The sequence below is a fragment of the Zalophus californianus genome, chromosome 2, assembly GCF_009762305.2.
Source record: "Zalophus californianus isolate mZalCal1 chromosome 2, mZalCal1.pri.v2, whole genome shotgun sequence".
NCBI lineage: Eukaryota > Metazoa > Chordata > Mammalia > Carnivora > Otariidae > Zalophus > Zalophus californianus.
Window position 1 is genome coordinate 177760521 of NC_045596.1, and position 26150 is coordinate 177786670.

Consider the following 26150-nt stretch of genomic DNA (forward strand, 5'->3'; position numbering starts at 1 on the left):
GGGGAGGAGGGTAGGGGGATGGGTTAGCCTGGTGATGGGTATTGAGGAGGGCACATTCTGCATGGAGCACTGGGTGTTATGAACAAACAATGAATCATGGAACACTACACCAAAACAAATGATGTAATATATGGTGATTAACATAACAATAAAAAATTAAAAAATAAATAAAAAAAGATTTTTTACTTATTTATTTGACAGGGAGAGAGAGCACAAGCAGGGGGAGTGGGAGAGGGAGAAGCACACTCCCCGCTGAGCAGGAAGCCCGATGTGGGGCTCGATCCCAGGACCCTGGGATCATGACCTGAGCTGAAGGCAGATGCTTCACCAACTGCGCCACCCAGGCACCCGGCGAACTACACATTTTCTTTGTGATGTCTCTAATGATTTGATTAATGGCAGCCATCCCACCAGACCATAAGTTCCACGGGGGTCGGTATTTTATCCATTTTGCTCACCATTGCTTTCCTAGCACAGTACCTGGCACATAATAAATGTTCAATGAATACTTGTTGAATAAATAAATGAATGAACAAGTACTTTACAAAAGTTAGTGATAAGTGTCATACATAGGGTATACATAAAGACTGATAAGTGCTCAGGACAGAGAGATTAATTCCAGATATGAGCTAAAAGGTTTTGAGGAAGAGATGGCCTTGAAAGTCAGGAGACCAGATCCAACAATCACTGTCATCATCTAGGTGAGAAGTAATAGGACATAAACATCTAGGGTAGCAATAATAAGAAGGGAGAGAAGTGGATAAGTAAAAGTATTACAGAGATAACATTGACCAGTGGTGGCTGCCAGGGGTTCCTAGGAAAAGCAAAGAGTCACTGGGTTAGGTCAATAGGGCATAGGATCTCAGATTCAAACGTACTGAGGTCACCCCGAGAGATGTCAAGCAGAATGTCAGCAATGTGGATCTGGGGGTTTATAAGAAGACCAGCTCTGAGGCGCAGATTTTTTATTCATCTACACAGAAATTCTGCTGGCAGTTATAAAGGTGGCTGAAGCCGTCCAGGGAAAGATGATGAAGAGAGAAAAGCAGAAAACCAAGGACAGGTGCTTGGGAAATATTGCAATTTTTGGCAGGACTATTTTTTACATAGTTCAGGAAGACAGAAAACCCATAAAACCCTATCAAAAAAGAAACCGTCCTATCCTCCACGCTGGGAAATTCACTGTTTATCCCAAGGAGGACTTGAAAACTTCACAGGTCTGGAGAATACCAGTTCTTTGGGTAAAGGCAGGAGCCCCAGATTCTGTCGGCACCAGAGTGGCTGGGGAAGTGAAGGGTTTAGGACTGAGTGGAGGGCATACTGAACCCTGGGCATGCTCGCCCCAAATGCCAAAGACAGCTTCTGGTTAGCGCTCCCATTCCTAGGATGTGCTAATTTATAGTATCAACAGCAGTGAGCTCCTTAATCCCCAGGCCAGTCTGACTGGTTTATTATGGGGAATCCTTTGAAACCAATGAGGTCACAAAACCTTTTCTATCCCTGTTGTCAGACTGTTTTATCTCTAGTCTCCCCCGGTGATCGTTCTGGGAGTAGGGCACAATTTCCTCCTGTAATCCGTGGTTCACCTCACCTCTGTTTACAATTCCACTTGTTGAGAGGTCCTGTTTTCTTTTTTCTTTTTTGTTTTAATTTTTATTGTTATGTTAATCACCATACATTACATCATTAGTTTTTGATGTAGTGTTCCATGATTCATTGTTTGTGCATAACACCCAGTGCTCCATGCAGAACGTGCCCCCTTGAATACCCATCACCAGGCTAACCCATCCCCCCACCCTCCTCCCCTCTAGAACCCTCAGTTTGCTTTTCAGAGTCCATCGTCTCTCATGGTTTGTCTCTCCCTCTGATCTCCCCTCCTTCATTCTTCCTCTCCTGCTATCTTCTTTTTTCTTTTTTCTTAAAATATGTTGCGTTATTTGTTTCAGAAGTACAGATCTGTGATTCAACAGTCTTACACACTTCACAGCGCTCACCATAGCACATACCCTCCCCAATGTCTAGCGCCCAGCCACCCCATCCCTCCCACCCCCCACCACTCCAGCAACCCTCAGTTTGTTTCCTGAGATTAAGAATTCCTCATATGAGTGAGGAGGTCCTGTTTTCTTATGCACCAAGATATTATCATGCTAAACTAGTTAAAATCACTCAAAAATATGGAAGGACTTTGAAAGGAGGAGAAATGAAGGGAAGAACACAACAATGTTTTTTTAAAGTCCCCATTATAGTAATAAATAGATAAGCACCCGAGTGGTTAATAGCCAGTACTCAGATGAGGGTTTTTCATGTAGTAGCTAGCCAAAGTTGAAATGAATAAAATAGTTACATAAGTATCATGCAACACAGTTTGAGGCTTATCACAATGTATGCAAATTGACTGATTCAAATACATGCATTAAGCTCTAACTAAATGCTAAGAACTGTGACAAAGAGAACCAAATAAATAGTCACAAGCTCTAGGAAAATAAGCTGACATGAATTTGTACATTTTTTAAAATAATTTTTTGTATTTTATTTGTTTGAGAGAAAGAGAGAGAGAGAGCATGAGAGGGGGTAGGGTCAGAGGGAGAAGCAGGCTCCCTGCTGAGCAGGGAGCCCCATGCGGGGCTTGATCCCGGGACTCCAGGATCATGACCTGAGCCGAAGGCAGTCGCTTAACCAACTGAGCCACCCAGGCGTCCATGAATTTGTACATTAATGCCATAACTTAAGAAACTAGGGGTGTGGAATTGAGGTAATTCCAGAGAGGTAGGTTGGGGCCAGGCTGTGAGGGGCACTGTAGCCTTTTTGTGGTATTTAGAAAGCAGGGGAAGGCTGCTATTGGATCTCAAGCAGAGGGACATGAAATAATTTGGTTTTAGTATTTATTGATTACATTTCCTCCCATATGTCCATTAAATCAATGGTGAAAAAATAATAACGGCTAAATTCTGGATATAGTTGTCATAATAGCACAGAGAAAACAAATGTTATTTTTTGTGGAAAAAGATTTACTTTACCAAAAAATTTTTCAGTTAAAAAATACGATTTGATTTGCAAAAATCTGATTTCAAATAACATCTCTAAGAAGGACTCTTCTGTTTTTATTAGGAGGAAAGGAGACCACTAAAAAAATGGCGCCACGAAGAGCTCTCCTTCCTGTCATGGCGGTGCCACAGATGGCCAGGATGCTGTCACGCAGGTGTGCCCATTCAGGTTATAAAGAAGAGAAACAGGTTCTCTACGTGGATATTACTTACTTATTATGAAGCGACATGAGAAAGTAAGGAAGAACAAGCAGTGCTCTCCACAGCCACAAGCAACTCAGAAGGTCCTGGAAGGTCTACAAGGAAACGCACCCCAGGTAGAGCAGGGAGAGTTCCCCAGTTGTCAAGGCACCCACTGCTCATCCAGTGTAACTTGGTCATGTGTTTGGCTCAGTTTAACTCCATCTTTGCCACTCTTGGGGCGGTGAACAGAGTGGTTAAGAACACGGGCTCTAGAGCCCTCACTGCCTGGGTTCAAATCTTGGCCTTGCCTCTAAGACACTTAGGTAAAGCTCTCATCAGGTCTCATCCTCTTCAGCACATATCTATCTGGTGGCATGCTCCTAGTCATCACCTTATAGGCCACAGGACAAACTAGACAGCTCCTTTAGATGGACACAAATCCTTTGTTGGGGTAGTCACGTGACAGTAAGTATGGTACCTATGTGTGAAGAGCCACGTCACTGCCTTTCTCCGAAGGGCGCAAGGCAGATACTCGGAGAACCTTCGCTGCCACCTGCCTCTCAAGAGGCACATGCCAGACCCAGAGTTATTTAATAAAGGAACTGAGCTGACTACGCTACGTAATAATAATCATATATGATAATATAATATAGGACATAATATATGACAGACAATATTATACATATTTATATATTCATGCTACATTTTTGATAGAACATATTTTCTATATTTACATTATATATAATCACTCTCTATATAATACATATGATATAAAAGATGATATATAAATATATTTAAATGTAATAAAGGAATTTAGTTAACTAAGCAATATACAATGAAGTTAAGTATATATTTAGAAAGAAACAGAATACTTGTTAAATGTTCCACAGTGGTCTGACTTCTGCTGAGACCATCACCAACACAGTTCATAATTAACTATAAGAGAACAATCTCAGGAAACAAACTGAGGGTTGCTGGAGTGGTAGGGGGTGGGAGGGATGGGGTGGCTGGGTGATAGATACTGGGGAGGGTATGTGCTATGATGAGCGCTGTGAATTGTGTAAGACTGTTGAATCACAGACCTGTACCTCTGAAACAATCCATTATATGTTAAAAAAAAAGAAGAAGAAGATAGCAGGAAGGGCAAAATGAAGGGGGGGGAATCGGAGGGGGAGACGAACCATGAAAGACTACGGACTCTGAGAAACAAACTGAGGGTTCTAGAGGGGAGGGGGGTGGGGGGATGGGTTAGCCCGGTGATGGGTATTAAAGAGGGCACGTTCTGCATGGAGCACTGGGTCTATGGCCATACCACCCTGAACGCGCCCGATCTCGTCTGAATGGAGCACTGGGTGTTATACACAAACAATGAATCATGGAACACCACATCAAAAACTAATGATGTAATGTATGGTGATTAACATAACATAATAAAATAAAATAAAATAACAAAAAACAAAAAAGAGAATACCTGCTTTCTATATAGACTCTACTTATTAATAATATAGGCATCCCCCTTCTCAACAGGGCATACCTTCCAAGACCCCCAGTGGGTGCCTGAAACTATGTATACTATGTTTTTTCTCATATACTTATGCCTCTGGTAAAGTTTAATTTATGAGTTGGGCACAGTAAGAGATTAACAACTAATAATAAAATGGAACAATTATAACACTATACTGTAATAGAAGTTATGTGAAAGTGGTATCTGTCTCTCAAGATATTTGATTGTTCAGCATTCACCTTTCTTATGATGATGTGAGATGATAAAATGGCCAGGAGAGGTAAGGAGGTGTGCGAAATGACCCCAGCGGCCCTGAAGCATGGTCAGGTGACCACTGATGTTCTGATGTGTCAGAAGGAGGAGCATCTGCTTCTGGACTAGTTGATGGCCAGGTAACTGAGACCACGGAAAGTGAAAATGTGGATAAGTTGAGACTACTGGAATCTTATGTTTGGCATCACTGGCATGCTTGTATTATTTCTTCAAAAAATTGTTAATACAAAATTTCTATTTTATTTTATTTTTTTAAAGATTTTATTTATTTGCGAGAGAGAGAGAGAGCCTGAGGCGGGGGGAGAGTTAGAGGGAGAAGCAGACTCCTTGCTGAGCAGGGAGCCTGATACGGGACTCGATCCTGGGACTCCAGGATCATGACCTGAGCCGAAGGCAGTGGCTTAACCAACTGAGCCACCCAGGCGCCCCAAAATTTCTATTTTAACAAGCCAAATTAAGAAATGCCATAGAATTGGTTATATCTACTGGAGAGTAAAAATTAATTAAAAATTTTTTCATGAAAAATGTCCAACATCACAAATGAGATGATAATGCAATACCCTGCCCATTCTCCCCCTCCGTGTACCCACCCAGCATCGGCAATTGTCAGTGTTTGACAGTCATATTTTCATTTATCTTTTTGCTGAGAGATGAAAGTGAAATTCTCAGGTACAAAAAGAAGACAAATGCTATATCCTAGCTTCAAGAGAGGGAGTGCCATACTTCTCTATTGTACAAATTTCCTTTATAGCACACTTTTCTTTCTACTCCCCTAGTCAGTACTCAAATGCTGTTGGTGGCCATGGAAATGCCTCTTATGATGGCCTCAAATAGAATAATCTCTTTATTTTTCTCCTTGCCTCCAAACAAGAAAATGATAACTCAAGTCCACAGACCTCTAGTGATTCCACAGATCTGCTTTAAGCCAGTCTGTGAAATCCCAGAAAATGTATGCAAATCTTTTTACATTTGCTTTTTATATAGGAGAGTTCCAAAGCTTCTCTCAGATTTTTATATGAGCCTACAAAATGTTAAGAGCCTCTGCCTCTGCCATATTTCAAAAACATAGTAAACAGACTTTCTTACTTTCATTCCTTAGCCGATTTTCCGTATCAAGATCCTGCACCTGTCACCACCTCCAGGATGCCTTCCCTGACCACATCACCCAGAACTGATTTCCCTCATGCTTTCCTGAAGAATTTAAAACAGCCCCCTTTGGTATTTCTCACAGTCTGTTGAGACCCCATTCACTTGACAAATATTTATTAGGCATCTATTATGTGCAAGTCACTACACTAATTGAGGTATGCCTTGTTGCTTGCTACACTGTTAGAAAATGGCAAGGAACATCACAGTATCCAGTATACATCTTGCACCCAAGGACATACTACTGCATTTGTAGCTCCATTAAATAGAAAGAAAAATGAGCAGTGGCACTTCAGTGGGCTGGCATCCAGCTCAAGAAGAACATGTAAAATCAGGCTCATGATTTTTTGTTTCCCCTTTTAAATGCAAAAGGCAGAGTTCCATAGAAAAAGGAAATGTTAATTTGATTATCCTGGGCATGGTGATAAAGATGCCCAAGCAAAGGTTCCCTTCCCTACCCCAATATACTGTTGAGCTAGCAAATTATTTCAGAATCACAAACTATGTATGCTGATCTTCACCCGCCTTCCGAGGAGCATCTTAAATACACCAGTGTCTATGCGATCCCTATAGTAGGGTCCCAACAAAAAACTACACCTGGAAAACAGCTCAACATGAAGTTCCCTCCCTCCTGCTTGGAATCAGGAATATCAAATTCATACACAAAGAACAACAGAGCAATTACTGGGCACGTGCACTTTTTTTTTTTTTAAGTACACAGGCCTCTGGTGATGAGTGAGTTGTCTACAACAGGGGTTGACGGTTATCACGCTAAGGACCTGGCAGAAAGCAGTTAAACCCTACTGTTACAGAAGCAAGAGGGTGTGGGGGGGGGGCGGGGGGGAGGCAATGTGTCCGATTTTAGCACAAACTTCTAACCTAAGTTCCATCCCTCCTTCTGATAGACGCTATTTTGATGGGGGCTAGTTTTGCAAAACTCTTAACAGGTTAAGCACCCTGTTTCAGTGAAAAGACCTGGAAACTCTGGCATTGGCACCCTGGACTTAATCCCTTTGATTTTGGGATCATCCCATTAAACCCAATGGGCTCATCCCCGGGGATGTAGGGGGCTGCAAGAATCCAACAAGAAAAGACGCGCTAAAGCGTCACGTTGTTGTCACCCCAGGTACTGCGTTGCTGTGCTCCCGGCCGGCCAGGTGCACTCGCCCCGGCGGTGTCCTCTCCCACACAGGACGGGCCACGCCGGGAAAGACGGATGAGAAGAGCCTGGGAAGAAGGCAGGAAGGTCACCCCCATCCCCAGGCCGGGCGGGAGCCGCAGAGCCTCACTTCCCGAGCACGTTCGGGCGGGGCGTTCCCAAGGCACCGGGCGGGGAGGCGACACTCCCCCCGCTCCGCTCCGCGCCCGCCGCCCCTCCGAGGCGGTCAGCCCTCCCGGCCTGGAGGCGCCGCGGGCCTTGGTCCCCTGACTGCCGGAGCCCAAGCGCCGCCTCCGGAGAGGTGAGGGCGGGTCGGGGAGGCGGGGACGGCGGTGGGGGCGGGGAATCGCGCGCCCCGGGCCGCCGGCGGTCACCAGCTGCTGTCGCGGCGCCCACCCGAAGGCCCCCGAGCCCCGGGAACGGCGCTTCCCGCGCAGGGCGCGCGCGGAGGAGGGCGGGAGATGCCTGGCCCCGGGCCGCGGCGGGAGGAGCGGGCGGAGGGGGCCAGCCCGGAGCTCTGCCCGCCGAGCCGCGGCCCGGGAGGCCTCCGGCGCCCTCGCCGTAACTTCTCTTTGGAAGCCCCGGCCCGGCGCCGCTCCCGCTCGGGCACGCGCGTCCCGGCGCCCCGCTCCCCCGCGCGCGTTCCGTCTGTTTTTCCCGATTGCTTTCGCTCTCGCACTCTAAAATAGGTCAAGGGGTGGAAGTTGCACCAGGTACGGCCCCCGGCTCTGATGCAAAGGCGGCTTTCTCTTCCCCGGCTCCGGGAGAGCCTTGCAACTATTCGGTTCCGTAGAGTCTCCCGCCCCCATAACGTGCAGAAAGCGCCGGCGACCGTGGCGCTGACAATGGTCTGCAGAGGGGAGCGGCGGCGAGCCTCTTTCCCACCCTAGTTCTGCCGGCCCTGCGCCCGCCTTCCCCCAGCACACCGGGAGGAGGGGGCGCGACAGGTCGCTTCGCGCGCTCGGGTCCCCGCGCCCGGGGTCTGACTGCCTAGGTGAGTTCGTGCTCTTCCTCTGTCGTTCCAGTCGCCAAGAGTGACCTGTTTACCTTGAAAACTTAGACGTGATCAAAACGGGCGAGCCTGCCTTGCCGTAGGGGATTGCGGGAGGTGCTTCAGATGTTAACACCGGGTAAATCAGAACTCAGGAGCTGCAGGGGACATGTTTTTGTCTTAAAGGTGAAAATGAATTTGTATTTTCCTGGAACACACGTGTTATCTCTCCCTTTAGAAGCTACCACTTGAGAACTGATTTTTAACTAGCAGGAGGCAGTGAACTAAGAACTTAAAACCAGAAAGTTTGTCAGAATATTTTTTAGGTGATCTGAAAGAACTTACTGAAATAGCCAAAGCTGACGACAAAAATACCAGTTTAAGAAGGAATTTCAAAACGAGACGGTAGGATTTGCGTAATATTTGCCGTAGGTGTATCTCATGGTATTACCTGAGTTCTTTGTGGTAAATACCGTAAGCATACAAACGCTTTATGTGGAAAGAGGGTAAGGCGGTAAACATCTGCGTGCAAAGCTTTATATCGGTTGGTATGCGTGAATTTTACATGTATATTGAACATTTCGTGTGGGCAAAGAGCTAGAAAGTATCTATATCGTTTTGAGGTTTAGGTTATTAGCAATATTACAGGCAACGATTGTCATTTAACTCCTTCCAGTGGTTAAATGTAGTATCAGTCACGTCACTCATGAGCGTATGGAATCCTTGACATTACTGGCTAATGAATGGTTAATTTGGTCTGAAGTTTAGAGAAGGGAGGACTGTAGGTTTTTCTGTCCTTGATGCCTGACGGAAAATGCAGTGTAAAGGACTCTCCAATGCTGGTGAAGGATCTTTAGAGGAGCTCAGAGGGGAGGATCATTTGCGAGGAATGAAAATGACTCCCTGATGGCCACTGAGTGCAGATAACTTCTTCTAAAGGGGACCCTTGACAAGTTGGAAAGCATCTTCTCACTAAGGAAACCGCTCCAGAGGCTACTGCTTTATTAATGCGTTTGGTCAGACTTGAGAAGGGAGCTCTCTGTAGGCTCTTCTTTTAATTCAGAAGAAAGCCTGTCTCTAGAAAGGTTCAATTGCTGTAGTGACGTTCTTCGGAAATAATTTGTCCTGTTGTGTGTGTGTTTTAATATATCCAAATCACCAAGGCAGTTCAAGGTTTTAATAAAATTTTACTTACCGGCAGGATATGAAAATGAACATACTATGCATGGTTAATTCTGTTTGCAAGTGGGAGAGGCCGAGGTGCTTTCCCGGTAAATCTTAGGTCTATGTTTATGTGGCTTTTCTAAAGCCACATCTTACTGGGGATTCAGAGGACTGTAAAGAAGGTATTAATGCTTATAGTATTTCTGGCAGGTGGACATGTGAATACTTATAGGCATGTCACTGTAAATAATTCTTATGCACCTTTAGAGAACTAGTATCCAAAGTTTGAAACACATTATGATGAAGGCTCTGTCACTGCTTTGAAGAAGGCACAAAGGACCAGACCGGCTTGGCCATATACAGGACCTTAATGTTGAGAAAAACATGCAACTAAGTCTTTGTGTTTACTGCATGGTGATGTTCTACTGTGTATTTTAAATAGGAATTGAGTCAAGCTCTCATTGTGATTTAGCTCTTGGTATATATAATGCATTGTTGAGATGAGGCTGTCAGCACGGGTCTGGGCAATCTTACCATTCTACTTGTAGGTAAATGAGGAAGTGCTCTGAGAAGACTGGCATGAAAGTATTAAGATGCTGGGGATTTATTTAAGAACAGACTGGGGGCACATGGGTGGCTCAGTCGGTTAAGCTGCGGACTCCTAGTTTCCGTTCAGGTCATGATCTCAGGGTTACGCGATAGAGCCCCGGATAGGGCTCCACACTCAGCCGGGAGTCTGCTTGAAGATTCTCTCCCTCTGCCCCTCCCCTGACTCATAGTCTCTCTAAATCAATCAATCAATCAATCAGTCAATCAATCTTAAAAAAAAAAACAACAATAAGAACAGACTGAAGGAATGAAAATGGAGCCTGATTCTGGTATAGTTTGGTCCCTGGAAGGTCTGCCAGCCTAGCAGTGCTAAATGGCCAACTGCATGTCCTTCAGCTTTTGTGATTTTCTTCTCTTGATGTCATAAGAGAATACGTAGAATAGAGCCCCTAGCTGAGAGGTATCCAAAAGGAGTTGACATCACTCACTTTGGGTACTTACTTCCCATCCAGGCAAACTTGTAACCACTCAAGAGAAGGAATTTAGAGTCTGCATTGGGTCACCTGGAGTGAATCCCATCTCTAAGCCATTTCCTCATCTGTGAAATGGCCATCATGAGACTTCCCGACATGGCTGTGAGAAGCAAATGAAATAATTTGTATATAATACTGAGTATGCAGTCAGCACATTGTGAGCAGTCTTACAAGGAGAAATGTGTTGAGTTAAATGTCATCTCCTGGGGGCTTTGGAGGGGTTGCTGTGTAATTGACTGTGGCACGGAATATTCAGGTAAATGGGTCATTCTCCTGTCCTGGTATACTTAGTATGCTCTCATAGTACACACTGTGTATACATATACTAGACTCCTAGGAGTTAGTGTCCTTTGGGAGCTAGAGGCTCACCCTGTCAAACTTGCATATCCTCCACCTGAGACAGGCCTTTGGCTTATCTAGGGTTAAAGAAGTTACCTGTGGTGGTTTTTGGAAATAATGATGAGATAGTAAGGGGAGGGAGAGATGACCAAGTGAAATTCTAAAATAGAATTTAAACATGTCATTGGCTCGTTTCTGTTAATGCCATTAGAAGTATGGCCCTCATAAAATGATAATAATTCCTAGTTTCCCCAGGGGCAGTTACATATTTTGCAATGGGGTATTTGGACTTTGGGGATGAGGCAGCAATAACATTCCCTCAGCTTTTCAATTGTTCAGCATTGCCTAGGCACCTAAGGCTCCACGCTAAGCCTTCAGAATGCAATAGCAAGAAACACAGACGTAACCTCCCAAGGAACACAGGTCTGCTGGTAATACATACGTACACCTGTAATTATACTTGCGCTCCGTGCGAGGCAGGGAAAATGTCAAGGGCAGAAACAGGGAATTTGCCCTAGGGTGGGAGGGATGTCAGGAATGCTTGCTTCTGGCAGTGATGTTGGGGTTGTGAAGGAAGGTCCTTTCTTGGGGGAAGGAAGAGCCTTTAATATGTAAGGAACAGCCCCTGCAGAGACTCCACACGTGCAGGTATACTGTAGAGGGATTCTGCACGCTCAGGTACTGTAGGGGGACTCTGCACACTCAGGTACTGTAGGGGCGGGCCCAGGAGAGCACAGGTATCTTTGAAGAAGGGGCAATGTTGTGAATGAGGCTGGAACAGTAGGCCTCTGCTGTGAGACACATTTTCCTTTCTATCAAGGATCACAGTCTCAGTAGAACTCTTAATTGTTTTGTGTAAACCTCTTACCTTAGGCTTTCAGACTACTCTATTGAATTATCAAAAGAATATTTACAGTCATTTTTTTAAGCTGATCAGAACCTAAACCTAATTGACTAGTTTGTCAGCTCTTTGCATTACTGTGTCTGACTTTAAAACCACTGGGATTAATTTCCTTTTTAAAAAATTTAACAGATTTGTCTTTAATATTCATATTTTACATATTTCCCGCCATCTTATATACATAGATACAAATTTATTTGTCCTATATATGTATACAAGAGAACTGGAAATATACAAATAGGTATATTGATCCAGTTTGAATCTATATATCTATTCAAGAGCTGTCGGGACTGATGCGCTTGCATTTCACCCGTGGAAAGGCCTCCTGAGTCTGGATGTGAGAAGCCTGAGCCTAGCTCTGAGAAGCTGTGACATGGGCCTCCGGGTAGTGGCAGGGAGCAGCATGCCTCCTTGGGGGATTGCTCCCCAGCACCATCCAGGCAAGCTCAGTGAAGAATTTGGCATCTGATTCTTTCCACCATATGCATGGTTTTATTTGCTCTTATTCCCTGTTCCCTTTCCCCTTCTTTTTCCTTCTTCTCTCCCCTCTTTGTCATTTTTTCCTTAATGTTTTTTTTTTTTCTCTCTCTAGGGGCCCCATAATTACTTCTCAGCCTTTATAATTATGCTCTGGCTTTAACCTCAGGCCCTACAGTGTTGGCCTCATTTGGGTAGTTCTGGATCGTATGGCTCTTGACCTTCTTCCTGTTCTTCATGGTTAACCGTAGGTGTCTGATGGACACAGACTTTTTCCTTCTTGCAGCTCTCCCCAGGCAGACCTGCTGCCTTGTGCACTCAGTATCCTCACCTCTGCCTTCTTCCCTGGACCAGGGAGGCTGTAGATAATAAAAATTATCCTAGCTGCTGGAAGCGGACCGGGGTTTCACATGGCAGTTAGGTGCCCACAAGAAGTCTGGAAGAAAAGGTTGCCACTGAAAGGAGAGACGAGGATCCAGGCTGAGCTCTAGGGGTGACACCCAGGCAGCACTGCTGAACTGGGCCCCCCGGGGGGCTGCTGCCATCATTGCCACCGTGTGGGGGCTGGGAATCAGGGCCACCACCAGAACCGCTGACAATCAAGAGCACAGTGAGGAGAGAAGCTGCTACACTCCACCCGGGAAGCCAGTGACTGAACACAGCTACCAACAACAAAAACAAACTAGCAGACATCTTTTTTATGTACTCACGGGCAGAACCTGATCTGTGCCCAGAACCCTAACTGCAAGGAACTCTGGGAAATGTAGTTTACCCCTTTCCAGCCTCCCGGTGGAGGATTGCACCCTTGTAGGAGACAGGAATGAACACGAACGCGAGTGACACCCCATCGCGTCTAAAACGTATTTCTTCAGAGCCTTAGCTAGCATATTTCATTCAAAGCAGGTAGATGATCTATTGTAAGAATCCAAAAAGAATCCAGTGGCTTAACCAATTTCCATTTCAAACAGATGGATATTATAGTCATTACAGTCAAAATTCCTGGAAAAAGCATCAAGCAAATAAATAGCTAAGAATTACCAAGCGCCTGCCTCTGCATGTGGTTCTGTTTGAAAGTGAAATAATTTCCTTTGTTTTGGTTTAGTAATCAAAGTCAAATACCGAGAGAATTGATTTCTAAAAAAATTCTTCCCACCAAAGTCCCAGATAGCCTAGGCTTAATGCATAGCAGTACAAAGGAAGAATGCCCTGTCTGATAAGAGAAATAGCTCCTGGCAGGCTGGCTCTTTCATTAGATGAATTATCTATGTATCTGTGTTTCTACCGAAACTTTCTTTAATCTACAACTTGAATGGTGCTTTTTTTTCTTCTTTTTTAAGGATTACAAAGATAGAAATGACCTGTTAATTGGAGATTAAAATAAGAGTATCGACTCTAATCACTTATTTCACACCCTGGTGCTTGTCAGATTCCGTTTTTCCAAACCATTAAAGTAAATATGATTGAGTCTCTACTATCGCTAGGTAATAAATTATTGTTTATCGGCAGTCAGAAATTCCATTAGTGCATCTAGGAACGAATCTTGATTATTGAACGAAGTAATTTTATGTTTGCCTCTGATATTTGGATCTCGAAAATGAGAGCAGAGTAACTGAAACAAATGGAGTACCTTAGTGAATTGGTCAGTCTATGACATTTATCTATTTTTAATTGATTTGTATGTCTCAAAAGGCAACATTCCATTCAGATAGCTTCTCTGGTAGGTGTTGAAAGCATTTAAATGCGGATTTACAAATGCTGCCTGGGGTAAACTACACCATAATATGAATGTGTTCTTTCAAGTCCAATGGTGACAACAAGAGTTTAGCCAGTCCACCCCCAAGCCACCCAAACCAAACACAGTGCTTTTGCTCTGTAAACGCAGCTTCAAGACAAATCCACTGTCTTCCATCCTGAGCCCCTACCTAAGCCCCACTGACACTGTATTCTCAGGACGGAACTGTTTGAATCTATTATTACACTATGACTTGATTAATTGTATGGGAAAGTAAGTAGTATTAATCCATGTTACAGTAACACATTAGGATCTCTGATTCCCCCTTCCCACAGTTTTTCTCTTTCATTCATATTTGAGTAAACATTCAAGAGAAAAACCTGGATTTCCCTCCCACCGGGTTATAAGGGGGGGATGAGTTCTTATCTTCGGCTATATAGAGCTTAGTTGCAGATTACGTTGTAGGACACAACTCCTTTTATGGATTAAAAATCAAAATCTTCCTATTTTCCAAGTAAAAGTAGTTCTTAAAAATAGAAGAACATCCAGGGGTGCCTGGGTGGCTCAGTTGTTAAGGATCTGCCTTCAGCTCAGGTCATGATCCCAGGGTCCTGGGATAGAGCCCGGCATCGGGCTCCCTGCTCAGCAGGAAGCCTGCTTCTCCCTCTCCCACTGCCCCTGCTTGTGTTCCCACTCTCTGTCTCTCTCTGTCAAATAAATAAAATCTTAAAAAAAAAAAAAAGTAGAAGAACATGCAAATCTGAACTCACTCTCTGGTTAGATCATTGATGGGCTAAATTGAAGCGGGAGGTGGGTAGAGAAAGCATGGTTTTTTGGTTTATTTTTTAAAGCAAAATTTGAGGACAATCAAGCAAGACTAGTATTTGAACATCATCGAATGACTTTTTAGTCACTGACTCAAGATGTGGCTGTTAAGAACCTCTTTTGTACCAGGATTGGTACTGGGTGCTAAAGATAGATGGCTCTCCTTTTAAGAGACTGATACTCTGGGGGAGACAGTAATAAAGGGTTATGGTGGGTAAAATGGTCCTCTTAGAGTCAGTATGGAGAACAGTGGTTTTCTCATTTTCTCATGGTAAGGTGAAAGGCAGAGTTAATCGAAAACAGACATATTTTTGATTTCTAAGAATATCTACTGATATTTTTAACAACAGCAAAACAATAAAAAGGCAGCCAAGGGAGGCAAAAAAAAAAAAAAAAAAAAAAAAAAAAAAAAGTCAGCTGTCCCAGACTGGGCCTTTTATCTTCTCCCTTTAACCTACAGATACTGAAGTGAGCTTGTCACAAGTTAGAGGGTTTTAGTGTTTAAAGAAATAATGAGTTTGTAAGAAAAGAGGACCACTTTTAGTTCTTTAGTTAACATTCAGAAAGTAGTCTGTTAGCTTTAAAAAATGTTAAGGGTGGCAGTAAGGAAAGGGGGACCTCAGTCCTATCAGGGACTTCCATCCTATGACTATAAGAAACTGAATTCAATTCCCAAAATAGGCTTGGAAGTAGATTTTTCCCCAGAGCCCCTGGATGACAGTTCAGCCTGGCCACTATCTTGATTTCAGCTTTGTCATATACTGAGCGGGAAACTCAGCTGTGTTGTTCCAAACCTCGGACCTCTAGAACTATGAGCTAATAAATGGGTGTCGTTTTAAGTTTAAAAAAAAAAAAAAGATCAGAACCCTTAACGTTCTATAGGACATTGAATTTATAATTAGAGTACTTGAGAAAATGCAGGCACATTCGGAATGTTAAGACATTTGCAAATGAAAATGTCAATGCAATGATTTATGCAATCGTGAAACAGATCTAGGGTGACTAGGTGATGTGTTGTTCAATCTGGGATACTTCTAAGAGTGAAAGGGACACTATTAATGATTGCCCTGGGAAAAGAAGCAGAAATGGGGACCAAGGCCAGCAAACCAGGATTTATGGTCACCCAAGATTAAGATGCTGGTTGTATAACATTATTGCATTAACTGCAATATTGATTTCTTAAAAATTATAGTAAGTATATTTATAACATAAAACTTAGATTTAAACCATTTGCAGTGTATAGTTTAGTAGCATTAAGTATATTCATATTGTTGTGCAACTATCATCACTCATCTCCAGAATTTTTATCATCTCGCCTTGCTGAAACTGAACCTATTAAACAGGAAGTCCCCGTTCACCTCTCCCCTTCACTCCTGGCAACCACCATTTTACTTCCTGTCTCTGAATTTGCCTACTCTAGGTACGTTACATTAGTGGAGTAATAAACTATCTGTCCTTTTGTGACTGGCTTATTTCACTTAACATAATGTTCTCAGGTTTTATCCATGCTGTAGCTTGTATCAGAGTTTCCTTTCTTTTTAATGATGAATATTTTTCCACTGTATGTATTTCCACATAATGTTTATCTGTTCATTCGTAGATAGACACTTGAGTTGCTTCCACCTTTGGCTAGTGTGAATAATACTGCTATGAATGTGGGTGTGCAGATATCTCTTGAGCCCTTCCTTGCCATTCTTTTGGGCGTTTACCCACAATATTGATTTTTAAGTGAAGAAATTAAAAATGGAGGGAAAAAGAACATTCTTTTCCTTTACAGGAACTTTCTGGTCATACTTCTTCAGTACAGTACTCTGTCAGACTGGAGTCCAGTGATGCCGCTACAGAATTTATCAGAAAAACCCGTTGTTACAGATAATCTGCTGAAAAAAACACCCAGGGGTTCAAATTCCATCTGCACACAAGAAAGGAAGCTAGTGTTTCTCTCTCTGCTACCATGATGCATTGATCACAGATGTTTCTAAGTGAAAAGGGCTGGCATTTAGAACATCAGAATCTGAGTCAAGTGGATGGCCTTCAGCAATATAAGGAACCAGGAAATCAACAGCATGAGACTGAATAACAGGAGGCTCCACATGACCTAGAACAGCTTTGTAACACAGGGGACCATGAACTTCCAGAAAACAGGCAGCAGAACCAACTGCCATTTGTTGGTTTGGAAGCTGAGATGAAAGGAGACAGGCTACAGGGGAATGTGGACCTTCCAGATACTGAGAAAAATGTTCTTCTTTTGGCCCTAGAAGTAGATATGAGAAAGTCAGTGTCAAGAACATTGGTACATCTGATCTCAGCTTCGATAATCCCTTCATGGAAATGGGAGCATCAAAGTATAACTCCTCATCTGAAATTTTAAGCACTTTATTTCCACTGGCGGTTTATAGACCTGGAAAGTAATGTTGACATGTCGGGAACAAATAAGGAATTGCTGTATGTCCCTCTCAAAAGTCTCTGTGGCAGATGTCAGCCCTCTCTGGAGTCAATAAAGAAACGAATTCAACTGTAACTGCAGCCTTGAGGGAACTTGACAAACTTTTGGTTATCAGTAAGAGCAAAGCTTCAAAAAATACATGTGCAGGGTTTATCTGCCAATCAGAAATGGTAGCCAAGAGCCCAACAGGTACTAAGGAGCTTTGAGAAAATTGGACCCGAAGTGACTGTCTTACAGCTTTCCAGAATGAACAGTGCCCACAAGTCTGTTTTCACCAGATTGCACCTGTATCAGTGGGGACTGAAATACTAACAGGTGAGTCCACATGAAAACCTGCACACAGATGTTATAATGTAAACACCCCCAAATTGCAAATAACCAACATGTCCTTCAGTAGGTGAATAGATAATCTGGGGTATATCCATACAACAGAATGATATTCAATGATGAAAATATCTATTAAGCCATGAAAAGACATGAAGGAATCTTGAATAAATATTGCTCAGTAAAAGAAACCAGTCTGAAAAGGTAAAATACTGTATAATTCCAAATATAGGACATTCTGAAAAGAGTAGTATATGAGTCTGGACCGAGACAGTAAAAAGGCCAGTGATGGGCAGGGATTTTTGGCGGGGGGTGGGGGCGGGGGACGAAAATCAGTAATGGAGGACAGGGGACTTTCAGGGCAGTGAAACTATTCTGAATGATCCTGTAATTATGGACACGAGACATCTTGTATTTGGCAAAACCCACAGAACAGTACAATACAAAGAGTGAACCCTAATATAAACTATGGACATTTGTTAAGAATCATACATCAATATTGGTTCATCAGTTTTAACCAATGTTCTACAACAGTGCAAGGTGTTAGTTAAAAATTACATAAAGTGTGTCTTAAAAAATGAAGACACCCTTCACTTGGTGCTATTGTAGAAGATGGAGAAAATGTCACCTGCAGGGATCCGAGGGGTGGCATGTTGAGTGCAGGGAACATGGCTCCAAGTCAATGAAGGGTTCTTCATTCACTTCAAATGAGAGTGGTTCTGTCCGCTCTTCCCTCTCTTCCCTCTCTAACCAGCTACACTGTACCAGACTGTTCACCCAAGCTCTTCACAGCTGAGGAAGATGCATGCAATCAGACTTCTGAACAAACTACTTCCTTCCCATATTGGTTAAAGACTTGGGTCTGGGCCCACGGAATCCACTGACACACCTGAAACCAGAAGCGGCCCAGCCATTCCCCAGGTCCTGCCAACTGTCAGCCATCAATTTTTCCCACTGCAGACACTGCTGGGATTCTCCATGCTGGCTCTCCTCTGCGGGAAGCTCTTGAGCCTTTGCATCAAGTGGGCAGAAATGCAGACCGAGCTCCTCTTGTTTTCCTAGCAAGGAATGCTGTCGTTCCTGCAGAGGAACGACTATGGCAAAGTGGGCTAGACCATACACCTTAAAAAAGCTATTTAGGTAGATATACCTGCACACCCAGATGTATGCAGTATATGTGGGAACCTGCAAGCAGAACATTGAGCTGGATGTTTTTAGGTTTTTGTGTTGGTTTTTTTTTTTTTCAAAGTAATTTATGATCTTTTGTCTGATAATGTGCCCTACTCCTGAAAATCTGAGCCTTTTGAAATGTATTTGCAGTATGTGCATCCAGAAGCTTTTAATTCTCATTGAGATGATAGAGCCTGGCATAAAATTGATGGTTTTGTGTGTAGCATACCACTTTACAATGATGGTGAATCTTTGAAAAGCAGAAACTACTTGAAATCCCACCGCTTGTGCAGCTAAAAGCAGATCAGCTGAATGCCGGCTCTCAGTGCTGTAGGCAAGGTATGCCCCGTTGACTCAACTGTCAGCTTGTAAACTTTTAACCACACAGTTTGGTGTTTTGAATGATTCCCAGTGCTCTGGGTGTTATGATTCATCCCTGAAAACAGGACATCAAAGAACACTTGGCCAGTAAAACAATGGAGGAAGAACTATGTTCTGTTTTGACATGGAAAATTTTTTTTTATTTTTTTAATTTAATTTTATTATGTTATGTTAGTCACCCTACAATACATCATTAGTTTTTGATGTGGTGATCCACGATCCATTGTTTTCGTATAACACCCAGTGCTCCATGCAGTATGTGCCCTCCTTAATACCCATCACCGGGCTGACCCATCCCCCTTCCCCCCTCCCCTAAAACCCTCAGTTTGTTTCTCAGAGTCCATCGTCTCTCATGGTTCGTCTCCCCCTCCGATTTCCCCCACTTCATTTTTCCCTTCCTTCTCCTAATGTCCTCCATGCTGTTCGTTATGTTCCACAAATAAGTGAAACCATATGATAATTGACTTTCTCTGCTTGACTTATTTCACTTAGCATAATCTCCTCCAGTTCCGTCCATGTTGATGCAAAAGTTGGATATTCAACCTTCCGGATGGCTGAGTAATATTCCATTGTATATATGGACCACATCTTCTTTATCCATTCATCTGTTGAAGGGCATCTCGGCTCTTTCCACAGTCTGGCTATTGCGGACATTGCTGCTATGAACATTGTGGTGCATATGGCCCTTCTTTTCACTACATCTGTGTCTTTGGGGTAAATACCCAGGAGTGCAATTGCTGGGTCATAGGGTAGCTCTATTTTTAATTTTTTGAGGCACCTCTACACTGTTTTCCGAAGTGGCTACACGGAAATTTTTATTGTCGGTAAATAGTGATCACTAAAGCATTTCTACAGGTTATTGAATACTCTGCAACAGCTGCTTTAGACAAAGCTGGAACTGAGTAACTCCTGTTTTCCTGGATCCGTTTATTTAAACTAGACCTTTTGCTGGGTTTGCTGGGCCTCTGGGCTTATAGAATCAGTACATGTGGATTCTAGTCCTTAGTCCTTAAGAAGCTGACATAGTTTTCTTTACCGGTTGGCTGTCAGGGATTTGTAAGTGGCACCAAGGGCATTAGTTTGCACCTACTATGACATAGAACTTAAACCTCTTTCCACACACAGCTGACATTGGCCCCACCTCAGCACCATGCTATTCCCTGCCGGCCCTTATGCACCACACCTGCCTCCTCTTGTGCCTTGCTTAGCATCGGGTGTCCTTCACTTGGGCAGCACATTAGCTGGGCGAGGCTCCCTGCTTGCTGGATGGCCAGCAGCTTCAGAAAGCCCATGTCAGTCCCAGAGGTGCCAGCAGAATGGCCATCCTAGGCAGTTTAACCACAGTTTTCCTCAAAACCGTGATGTTGCCATAAAACCGAGTGAAGCCTGCAGCAGGAAAACCAGAGGGTCTGTTGAGATAGAGTGGTGTTCTAGAGCATTCACGCTGTGGTGGTTTGAGAGGGGGGGTGAAGGACAAGGAAGTAGGCAAGGTTCGCGGACCCCTTAGAAAGGGGAATCTAAAGCTTGCGGGCAGATGCAGGGCCTGGGAATGGCTTGTACTGGTGTGTGGTTTTCTGTTCCTGTTTCAGAAGAGAAGTGGTCATTGGGGGAGAAGCTGCAGATGGAGAGAAAGGATTGGCCAGAGGCCAGGAGAGATGAGATCAACAGAGAGATGCTAGTCTCTGAGAGGCATCTGACAATCTTGGGGAGGAAAAGGGATGTAGGAGACGTGGGGGTGGCAAGGAGGGAAACTGAAGAAATTTGCCTTTTCTTAGTGAAGGATGAGCAGAGTTAGCCTGATAAGGCACTGTTTTGTCAACATCCCAGGCTTTCTGGGGAAATCAAATTAGGTTCCCAATGCAAACGATACAACTTTAAGCTTTGGTTTTATATCTCTTTGCCCATTTTTGGCTCTAGTTTTCTCATGCATGAGCTCTGCAGCATCTCAGTTTCTAACAGTTTAGGAGGCCATAAAACAGAGATCAGATGACTAAAGCAGACTATTGGCTTTTCTGAGGAAAAAGCTGTGTTGAAAAACTTAAGTCGTTACTGTCATCTTCTTGATTTGTGTTCTTTAAAAACTATTTTTCTAAAATACTGAATTTCAACTTTTTTTTAACATTTCATGTTTTAACGTCACAGGGATTGGGGTGCATCTTACAGTTGGTGGCGTATCATCAACTTTCTTGGCACAATAATTGTGCATGTTACAAAATAGACGGCGTCTTAGGATGGATGACCAGAACAGAATAGCACAGACTTGGTGGCTTAAACTGTAGATGTTTATTTTCTCACAGTTCTGTAGGCTGGAAGCCCAGATGAAGGTGCCAGCCAATCTGGTTTCTGGGAAGAGCCCTCTTCCTGGCTTGCAGGCGGCCACCTTCTTGCTGGGTCCTCACATGACCTTTCCTCTGTGAGCGCACGGAGAGAGAGTTCCACGGTGTCCTCGCTTGGATTTGTTTTTTTAAGTAGGCTCCACACCCAAGGTAGGAGATGCATGCTCTACTGAGCTTGAAAGGTGCCTCTCTGGTGTCTTTTCTTCTAAGGACATTATAAGGGCCCCACCCTTATGACTTCATTTAACCTTAGTTACCTCCTTATAAGCCCCAGCTTCAGACACAACCACATTGGGAGTTAGAGGTTCAACATATGAATTTTGGGGGAGACAAAAACATTCAGGCCACGAAGATGGCAGCCTAGATTCCATTAAGGACTGGAGGGCCATCACCAAGAAATATCTCTATCAGCCATAGATGCTTCAGGTTAAATCTTTGGTCTTATTTATTTTTAATTTTTAATTTAGAATCAGAACTCTTATATTTATTTTTTTAAGGAGATTATGATGCAACCCTGTGAAGATTAAAGAATGGCATTTTAACTTGAAATTAGAAGTAATAGGCTGTGTCTCCTTACAGGCTTATCTCTGAAGAGACAAACACAGTTATAAAATGGGGTATGAAAACTGAAAAAAATTAAATCTTCCAAAACAGTCTGGTTTATTCTGGGCACAGACTTAATAACTCCTGCTGCTAGAAGAAGTACAATTTACTGCCACAGCAAAGCTTAAAATGTCAAACATACTCTTACAAAATACAATGCAAGTTGCCTGCAAATTAGACCGTTCTTTTAGCTGGCATATTTCGTATGTCTGTACAGCTTTCGTAATTGTGGCACTGAGAATGGAAAGCCTGCAAACATTCCAAGCCTACCACTGCATCAGTTGTCATCAGTATTGAGCAGGTATGGGTTGCTGCAGACTGTGGAAGGAACTACAAGATCCAAGCTCTTAGGAGCTCAGTATAAAGGAGACAGAACTAGCATTGAAGTGAACACAGCAAGGAGATGGTGTCAGGGAGCTCGGGTCATGAAGCAAAAGGCTGCCAATCGGAAGGCCAGGACCCGGGGACTTGGCAGGAGGTCGCAGGGGCTGCCAGCCTTTTCCGGCATCCAACTCACGACTCAGAACCCAGAAAGCATGAGAGTGGTTAGTACAGATGTCACCAAATTGGTTTATCCAAAGCTGACCCCTCTGATAACCCAGAAGTCTTTTCTTCCTACTTTAGGTAGGATTTCAAGAGATTTAGTTGCCTGATTTGTTAGGCTGAGTAAAAGGCAGAGTGAAAAGTGCCGACAGCAGAAACAGTGAAGAAGTACTCAAAACCTCATGCCACCTGGTGTAGATGCAGACACTCTATTTAGCCCCAGACAGCAACACTCTTTTCTAATGCTTTGTCAGACTTAGCTCCTGTGTTACCAATTTAAAAACAGGCCATTTATTGGCTATTTAGAAAGACATCAAAAGTATGTGTGTTATGTTAGAAAGATTTCCATAAAAGTCATTAAAATAAATAATACCTTGATCAACCTCGGCTATTTCTAATGTTAAATTATGTGATACAGGTTTTTATTAAAATTGGTCTAAATTGGAGTTCAGTACATATTTATTTGGCATAGGACTTCTCAGACTCATACAGGAGATGGATGGCATGTGCTAATCCCATCCAGCACCGTCCCAGAGTAGGAACAAAATGGGGTAGCTCAGAGTGACCCTGGCTTCTGGGGCATTCAATCAGGGGAGTCAGCCCTGCGGAGATGAGCTGATCCTGGTCAGAAGTTGGGCACGGTGGGGAGGTCCATGGTGGAGGGCTAAAAGCTTCATTTCCCCAGATCGCAGGAACAAGAAATAGAGGTCACAGTATGTTCATTACCTTGTTTCCATTTTACAGTGTCCCTGTCGATTTTCTGTTACGAGAATATAATCCTCATATGATATAAAGGCATTTTAGGATCACACAACTCTCCTCATTAGTACAAACACCAAAGGTCGATACTCCAGCAGTACGGGAGGTTTAAGTCATACAATTCTAGGTAGCATGAAAATAAACTTTTTTACAGTACCTGAGAAATTGGATTGAGAAGGAGGCATGTTCTGTGGGTTCCATGTTCAAACACTGGTTCACTCTAGGGTTCTGGGTAAATCATTTCCTGTATTAGTTTTCTCTCTGAAATGAGCATCTAAAGATACGTGCAGTGCCCTGAAATCTTTGATCAGTTAAATTAAATGCTTGTATGTTGGACAAAAGCGTATGTAAAAAACCACCCAAAGTCTCAGAACAAATGTAATCTGCAATGGGAAGGGGCAGTGGCACAGCTAAGTCCTGACTTCACGACCTTGGGGCTTCAAAGTCACATTCTCGACTCCTGCTCTCCCCTACCACCTGCACACAGACTGAAGCTCACCACAGTGAGGTCATGGGGACAATGATGATGACTTGCTCACCCCAGAGGTTTTTCTTGTGGTAGAACTGACATGAAAATGACTTTCTACCTCTAAGCATTTGACCCATGTAGATTATTTTAAACTTTTCTTCACTAATGCACAATACCTAAGCATATTGCTTTCTAATGAAAGCTGCCCTTAATCATCAGTAATTTCCAAGGAAGGCAAAGCCTCCTGAGTTTTCAACTTTTCTTGTTAATTAAGTATGGAAGCTCATTCTCCTAGGAGAATTACAATCACTAATCCACTTAGAATGCCAGCAGAGTATTAAATACGTTTTTAGAACACCGTCTTAACTCCAAATAGTGAATGTCAATATCAGAGTAATAACTGGGACGAAGTGCTGAACATGTTTTGAATTTGTTTTGAAGCACTGTGACAAGTCATTGTATAGGCGGAAGGACCTTGTAATACAGCTTCTAAAAAAAGGGATAAAGATGAATTTCTATTTTAAATGAGCTGCTCCCCCAAGTCACAAAAGACATACACACACTAAGAGACCATAAAGGTCTGCAGAGATATGTGACTGTCCTGGGAGGCTGCCTGTTTGATGAAGATGAGGGTGGGAAGGGGACCACAATGGGCAGACTTTTCTGATTTCTGTTCCTTTAATCTAGAAAACCACAGGCTTGCTCTTTGGAATTTTCCTTTCATAAGCATTAATCGTTTATCAACTTCTGATTTATTTGTCATAGAGAGCTACTACAGCTTCTAATTAACTTCCAAAATCTCTTCATGTTCTCTACTCCGAGGTCTGAATTTTTATGGAATACAATCACGCTAAGAGGAATCTTAGTGACATTTCGAGGCATGAACTGAGGGTCGCATGTTGACTTAATGTTCAGCTGCGCCCTCTGAGAGGGACCCGTCCTCAGGATGGTGAGGACAGGCAGCCCAGAAAGCTTGACCCCAGGGCTCACAGGGGACCCCAGAAGTGCAGTTTCCAATTTAACAATGCCTGTTAATTACTAGAAGAGCGGAGGCATGATGGATATACGTCATGCCCTTTATTAACTGCGCTGGTCTTGCCCAACCAGTGTCCCAGAGGGTCAGCATGGATGCATGCTCCTGTGTCTGGAAAACCAAAGTCCCTTCCCTCTGGATTATAGCTGGATTTCCATCTGGGCCCTCTCTATATATAGAAAATTATTTGAGATCCCAGGCTCCTTTATTGATACCAAGACTCCCTTACCTTTAGTTCTTTCCTGGTGATAATTCCAGTACTACTTGGTTTTCTTACCTATATATACTTTGTGTGTGTATACGTATACATATGTGGAGATATATATATATATATATATATATATATATATATATGCACACTATATTTTACTTCTGTGAATAAAATTGTATGAAAACACCAAAAAACAAATGTACTGTTAGCTTTTGTAGACATCAGTTATCAGTAAGCAGACTAGTCTGTTCTTTCACTGTCCTTGAACTTTAGACTCTGAGATCTATTTTTTATGTAATCCTGTTTGTAATCTGTCCTCACTTTTTATTTCTAAAGTAGCATTTGATTGATTGATTTTTATACTGTGCTGCATTCTCACTCACCCATGACACTCAAGAGAGCATGCGGATGGCAATTCACTGCACTTAGCCTTGTACCATCATCCCAGAGCTCCCTCGTGGCTCTGCGGTGGCTGCAGGGCTCCTTCCCCGTGAGCGTGCATCCTGCCTGGCACCTTCTGAAACCTTTACGTGTCATTGAACTAGAAGAGTTGGCTGCCCCGACCTAGTCTTTTTTGAGCTTTGCGATGTATTCCGATGGGCTAGACATTGAATGTAGCTGTTAGTATTAATGCTACCCCCCCAGATTCAGATCTTAAAAATATCCAGGCAAGCTTAGAAAGTACTGGCCACGGAAAACAATAACCTCATTTGGAACACGAAGTAGGAATTGGCACCAGAGCTTCGACGGCTTACTGTCCATCACTGCGCCCCTGTCCAGGCTCAGACCGTGCAGGGTAATGTGTGTGAGGACTGAGAGAAGAGGAGTTCAAGTCTGACACAGGCTGTCAATGCTTGACTGTTACGTTGCCCTTGGGGGATGGTAAAGCACATTTACTATGTGAAAACCAGAGTCTCGGGGCGCCTGGGTGGCTCAGTCAGTTAAGCGTCTGCCTTCGTCTCAGGTCATGATCCCACGGTCCTGGGGTCGAGCCCCGCATCGGGCTCCCTGCTCCGCGGGAAGCCTGCTTCTCCCTCTCCCACTCCCCCTGCTTG

General features: G+C 43.4%; 1 protein-coding gene across 7 annotated transcripts in view; it reads left to right on the forward strand.

The window, feature by feature from the left end:
- The first annotated feature begins 7530 nt into the window (after window positions 1-7530).
- Window positions 7531-26150, forward strand: part of TRMT9B (tRNA methyltransferase 9B (putative)) — a 60963-nt gene continuing 42343 nt past the window's right edge. The window contains exons 1-2 of one of the 7 annotated variants that reach the window (XM_027600500.1): window positions 7531-7610; window positions 8335-8486. The gene's annotated coding sequence lies outside the window, so the exon portion shown is untranslated. The other 6 variants (XM_027600499.1, XM_027600503.1, XM_027600498.1 and 3 more) reach the window with 6 other exon arrangements.